General features: G+C 46.1%; 2 long non-coding RNA genes across 2 annotated transcripts in view; both read right to left on the reverse strand.

The window, feature by feature from the left end:
- LOC127039509 (uncharacterized) overlaps nucleotides 1–5,285 on the reverse strand; it is a 49,059-nt gene extending 43,774 nt beyond the window's left edge. Inside the window, exon 1 of the long non-coding RNA XR_007771082.1 lies at nucleotides 5,186–5,285. This is a non-coding gene — a long non-coding RNA (uncharacterized LOC127039509). The remainder of the gene's footprint in view (nucleotides 1–5,185) is intronic.
- On the reverse strand, nucleotides 1,628–2,403 carry LOC127039496 (uncharacterized). The gene is made up of 3 exons (XR_007771061.1): nucleotides 2,316–2,403; nucleotides 2,148–2,231; nucleotides 1,628–1,726 (listed from the first exon to the last, which is right to left on the reverse strand). It is a non-coding gene; the product is annotated as an uncharacterized LOC127039496 (long non-coding RNA).
- Nucleotides 5,286–6,431: the final 1,146 nt, after the last annotated feature.

Below are 6,431 nucleotides of genomic sequence, written 5' to 3' on the forward strand. Positions count from 1 at the left end.
TATCAAACTAAGTTTTCTTTAACCATCTTAAGATCTGTTTCTTTATCTGGTAGTGCTGGGCACTGTCAGGACAGGATCATCTTCCTAACAGCCCAATAGCACCTTATTTCAGTGTGACTGGTTTGGGATGTGAGGATGTGACCCTTTGCTTCCCAGCTTATGGCTGCCCCTGCTGCTTAGCCAAAGGCCTTAGCCTAAGGACAAGGCCTCAGACTGTCACGGTAAGAGAAGGCCCTTACAAATACAGACAGTGATTTTGATTCTTTGTTTTCATACTCCTGTAAGTAGCTAAGTGATAAAAATACCCCTAAGTTCTTATACTATAGGCTTTACAGGCAGGCCTGAATATCTCTATTCTAACAGTGGGTTCTGTCTCTTATCCCATTCTGTGCCTGTCTTGTGTATTTAGATTGTAAATTCTTCAGGGCATGGGCCATCTACTATTCTGTGTTTGTACTTGTCCTAGCACAATGGGGACCCACTGTTAGTTGCTCCTTAGCACTAATGTAATGAATATGATTTATAATCATAATAACTCTCCTGCCTCTTTGAGCCAAGGAAGCTAGCCTTGGAATGTTACTGCTTAACAATGAGCTGGGGGTTAAAACCATGGACTATTCTTTGTGACAAGTATCCCACAAATTCTACTGACCTCCCTGGTTTTCTTTGCCTGCAGTAGGGTTTCCAGTTTCCAAACCTGATATGATCTCCCAGGTGGAACGAGGGGAAGAGCCGTGGGTCCCAGACCTCCAGGGCTCTGAGAAAGAAGTGCTTCCAAGAGCTGCTTGCACAGGTGAGGACTTGGTTAAACCAACTCAACAACTGTGTGGGAATGCAGGAAACATTTGGGATGCCCTACAAAGACCCTGTGAGCTCTCCCAGTTCAGGATTGTTCCCTGCAGATGTGGAATCATTATGGCAGATGTCACTCATGGCTTCCCTCCTATTCTGACTGACAGCTGGCAGCAGGTCGCTCCGCGATCTCACTTTCCTCTGAGTGTTCTTGTGAGATGCAGACCAAAACTGATCCCTTCCTCTCTCCTCTGGGGAAGGTTTTGGGGAAAATCAGCTCCTGATAGGTTTGACCTCTCCCACACACATTTTGGATTGTTCATCCCTTTTTTCCATTCCTCTCTCTGAGATTTTCTTTCTTTCCGGTGCAGGTAGTGACCTGTGTCTGGATTCTCTCTGTCTCCCATCAGGTGATGGGATGGTGAGTGAGAATGAGGAGGAGAAACCCCATCAGGAAGATGCTGAGCGAAGAGAAGCACATGGAATGTTATCAGGAAGATCCAAAGAGAATGTTTCCAGGAGTTGTGCACTCCCAGAAAAAACAGAAGCCTGTGAGACTCAGGGGAGGCCAAGAGGGAAACTTGAGTAGCCTCTCAGACCTTATAAGAAGCGGCAGAATCAACTTGGAAGAGACACGCTACAGGTGCCATGAGTGTGGGAAAAGCTTCAATTGGAGCTCTACCCTTGTCAGACATCGCAGAATCCACACAGGAGAGACGCCTTATACGTGCACTGAGTGTGGGAAAAGCTTCAGTCAGAGCTCAAACCTTATCATAGCATCAGATAATCCCACGGGAGAGAAGCCTTACACGTGCACTGAGTGTGGGAAAAGCTTAACTGGAGCTCTACCCTGAATGCACATCGTAGAATCCACACAGGAGAGACGCCCTACACATGCTCTGAGTGTGGGAAAAACTTTAGTTGGCGCTCAGACCTTATCACACATCAGAGAATCCACACAGGAGAGACGCCCTACACATGCTCTAGAGTGTGGAAAAAAAGCTTAGTTGGCGCTCAGACCTTATCAAACATCAGAGAATCCACACGGGAGAGAAGCCCTACACATGCTCAGAGTGCGGGAAAGCTTCAGTCGGAGCTCACATCTTATCACACATCAGAGAATCCACACAGGAGAGAAGCCCTACACATGCTCAGAGTGCGGGAAAAGCTTCAGTCGGAGCGCACACCTTATCGGACATCAGAGAATCCACACAGGAGAGACGCCTTACACGTGCACTGAGTGTGGAAAAAACTTTAGTTCGCGCTCAGACCTTATCAAACATCAGAGAATCCACACGGGAGAGAAGCCTTACACGTGCACTGAGTGTGGAAAAAGCTTCAGTCAGCGCTCAGACCTTATCAAACATCAGAGAATCCACACGGGAGAGACGCCCTACACATGCTCAGAGTGCGGGAAAAGCTTCAGTCAGAGCTCACATCTTATCACACATCAGAGAATCCACACGGGAGAGAAGCCCTACACATGCTCAGAGTGCGGGGAAAAGCTTTAGATGGAGCTCAACCTTATCAGACATCAGAGAATCCACACAAGGGAGATGCCCTACACATGCTCTGAGTGCGGGCAAAGCTTCAATCAGCGCTCAAGGCTCATTAGACATCAGAAAATGCACAGAAGAGAGAATTGTAATAAATCCCTTGACTAGTGTTGGCAAAAACGAAATTTTTTAAAAAAATCACATTAGCTAATTCGCACATAGTGATTTTTGCATCGTCTTCACCGTGGTGTCTCAGCTCCACCAGATAAGATGCCGCCTTCTGCCTTTTGCAGCTCATCCTTCTTTGGGGTCAGTCCTATGATCTTTTCTATCAACTCCTTTCCTTTTGAGTCATAGGAGTGTGTATCCCTCCAGCTAGGAATGTTCATGAGTTCCAAGTTGGGGAGAGAGGTTTGATCCCAGCAAGGCTACACTGAGGCAAAAACTACCTGTGCCTTCCATCCACTAGGAATGTACATGGCGTTAGCTGCTCAAGTTAGTGATCTTGGTGTAAAAAGTTGTAGTGCAGATGCAGCCCAGGTGCAGTGGTTGGCATTAGCTTTCCCCTTGACCTGACCTAAACTCCATCACTTTTCCTAGTCTAAACTAACCCTGAGCATCATGGTTATCCTGTTCCCCCATTTCAAAGCAATTCTTAGTCATCGAGTTCTCCCTTGGGGAACAAATTGTTTCATTCCCAGTTGTTCTGATGTTGCTTCAGGTTGTGCTGGAGAGCAGATATTTTCATTATTATTTTCCGCACTTAAAATGTATTGAACTATAACAAAGAGCAGGAAGAGGGCAGGGATAGGGAAAAAAGTCATTTCCTCCTCTGTAACAACAGACATAGTTAGGGTAAGTCAGAGGGAGTCCCTTATTCCCCATCACTGTCCTCCTTCAATCCGTGCTAGAACCTCAGAATCCTTTTCCTTTCCCCAGTTGTGGGATGGGAGACTTCCAAAAGTGCTCCCTGTGCTATAGCACATGGCTAAGCTCAGAGAATAAACCCCAAATCTCCCCTGAGCTTTGCTTTTTGAATTCTGTATTTCCGATTGCTTCAAGCCTGGGCATTGTGATTATTAACCAGTTTCTCTAGCATTGTTCCTACCACTGTTTCTGTAACATTGTTTTTTATGGGACAGGGTTGTTATTCCTTTGACTAACCCCAACCTGGAAGGCCAGGGTGTCTGTTTTCTCTGGCCCCTCCCCACAGACAAATCTGACAGGGTTGAACCTGCCTGGAGCAAACAAAAAGCCCCACCGGTCACACACACGAAGCAGATAGACATACACAAGACACAGAAGAAACTGAATAAGTTGAGCTATCAACATTTCCACTTTCCCACAGCATGTTAGTTCTGAAGCTTGTTTTAATTTCTTTTTTTTCTTAGAACCATAACTGGGGAAAGAGAACACTGGAGTGAGTGGAATTACAGCAGGAAGGGATAAGTCTCATGATTCGTCACTAACCAAAGGCTTTGTAAACAGAGCGATAATGTTACTGAATGGTCTGGCTAACCCTGCAGTTAGAAACAATCAGCTCTATGGGTGGTAAATTGACAGGCTTTGCTGCTGATCATGAAATAGCAGTTGTTGAAAGGTAATATACTTCTATTTCAATGCCTCTGGAAGTACAGAAAACAGTGATCTGTGTTAATGACAAGTTGCCATTTCTCAGTGCCACAATTTCTATTGTGTGTGTACAGGAAGGTTTGAATGTGTAGCAGGTAGTTTGATAAAGCTTAGCTATTTTATGTATGTAACAGACTCCTGGCCACCTCCAGCAGAGGTTTCAGTCACGTACTATGGCAACTTACTGAATGTCATCCAAATTAGTCCATTCCTCCCCATAGTCAGTCTCTGATGGGAATGTTAGAATGAGGCAGAGAACTGGGAAAGTATCGCAGTAGGAATACATTAAAAAGTGGGATTAATCAGAGCTGGGATGCAGACAGAGCCTGTTCTACAGCTGGTGAAGTGCTAGGGACACACTCCCACTAGTGCAGGCTCTGAAATAACGGCAGAAGCAGATCGAAGAGAATGAGCTCATGTGCGAGCTATGGGCAGCTGCCCTGTCAGTGCACCACTCACCTGGCAGGTGTTACACCAAACACAGCACTTCCCCTCTGGAAGAGAAACACGTCTCTCCGCTGCCACCACTTCATTATACTGTCCATGAGGCTGTTTGTCCTGCTGGACTTGGATCTCTTTGAGTGGTCCATGGTGAATCATAAAAGAGCAGGAGTCATCCCAATGGAAATCTCTTCACTTCTTTCTTAGTGTTACCTTCTTAGCCCTGGCTTTGGAGATGACATTAGCCTTATCCTGTCTTGATTTTAGGTAGGATTTTGATCACCTTCTGGGGCTTGGCAGCTTAGAACTTTTGAGGGCTTTTCTCTGCCTTTTTGGTCCCCGCTGCAGTCAGTACATGCTAGACATGGGCATGGTGACTTTCCTGAGGATCTTGACAGCTTTAGCCAGCTTCTTGGGGGCTATTTTCCTGCTCACAGCCACTGTCATCTTCTCATGCCTTGTTCTGGAGGCCCAGCTGCTGGTTGAATGGGAAGGAGCCAAAGTGCTGGTGACTTTATCCCGCACCAAGTTGCCTTTGCTTGTCAGACTCCTGAACCCCAACTGGACGTGGCTCTTGTTCTTCTGCACAGCACAGCCCTGGACAGGAGGGATCTGCAAATGTACATTCCTATGATCCCTTTGTTTAATGGATGAAAACATAAACTCTACACTTAGAGGATTGGAAGTGCTTTCAGCTGATGGTCAGGTTTGCTAGGTTTTTATGCATTTGAACAGTGAAATGTTGAGTGTTTACATTCATTTCAAGCATCCCCATATAGTGGAGCTCCTGAACATAATGGAGAATGGAAATGAAAATGTTTTACCTTTTTTCAAAAATAAAAATAAGAAAATAAGAGGCTTATTAGAGGGCACTTGGATTTGAAGCAAGGACCCCTTGATCTTCAGTCAAACACTCTACCACTGAGCTTTACCCCAATGAGAGCAGATACTTTCCCCATTGTAGCTGAAGCACATCAGTGATTCCAATAGCAGGGGCAGGTTCTCTCTGGGGCACAGAGATATTTCGGGGAGTTGGTGGCTCCTTTCTTTCCTCACTCTGGAGTAAACTCAGTTTTTTATTCCATGGTACATGTTTATGGAATAACAACAGCAGCTTGAAGAAAGAGGAGAGTAACTATCTCATTCTCAGAGCTGCTGAAGGTGGCCACGTCCCCTCTGTCTGACCATTGCCATTGCAGGAGAGAAGGTTTCAATGGAATTGAATGCCCTGGGTCAAACTAGAGACACAGAAAGGTAACGAACAGCAAAGGAAATTGTGTCGGTATGTGAAACTGAGGAGGGACGTGAAATGCTCACAGGGTGGCGCAATACCCTAATCCAGGCCTGCACAACTCGTAAAGTGGCAAGGGCCACATTACTCTAAAGTAAACAGCTGAGGGCCAAAACCCCCTTTGCCTGTGATGAGTGGCTCATACTGCAGTCTGCCCCAGTGAATGAGGGCTAGATGGAGACTGGGTAATAGCTAAGACTGAGGTGAAGTGGGGATAGTGGGTGGAGGTTCCCCTGGGATGGGGAGAGCCATAACTTTAGGGGTACTGCCAGGGGGTACTGTCAGGTTAAAAGGGGCACCGGAGTCCTGGGAGTGACGGAGCCAGCTGCAGTAAGGCAGATCACCGGCCTGCGGTGGGCGCTCTGACATCTGGAGAGCTAATTCCCAAGATGATCAGCAGGAGGTGCCACCAGGTGAGTCTGCCCCTGCTTACATTGGGGAAGAATGAACATGGTTTTTGTAAAGGAAAATCATGCCTCGGAAATCTACTATAATTCTTTGAGAGAGTCAACAAACATGTGGATAAAGGTGATCCCGTGGATATAATATACTTAGATTTTCAGAAAACCTTTGACAAGGTCTCTCCTCAAAGGCTCTGAAGCAAAATGGGATAAGATGGAAGGTCCTCTCTGGGATAGGTATGGTTCAAGGCAAGAAATAAAGGCTCTGATTTATAGAATGGAGAGGTAAATAGTGGTGTCCCCCTGGGGTCTCTAGTGGGTCCAGCACTGTTCAACATACTCCTAAGTGATCTGGAAAAAGGGGTAAAAACAGTGAGA

Source organism: Gopherus flavomarginatus, chromosome 23 (genome assembly GCF_025201925.1).
Source record: "Gopherus flavomarginatus isolate rGopFla2 chromosome 23, rGopFla2.mat.asm, whole genome shotgun sequence".
Lineage (NCBI taxonomy): Eukaryota > Metazoa > Chordata > Testudines > Testudinidae > Gopherus > Gopherus flavomarginatus.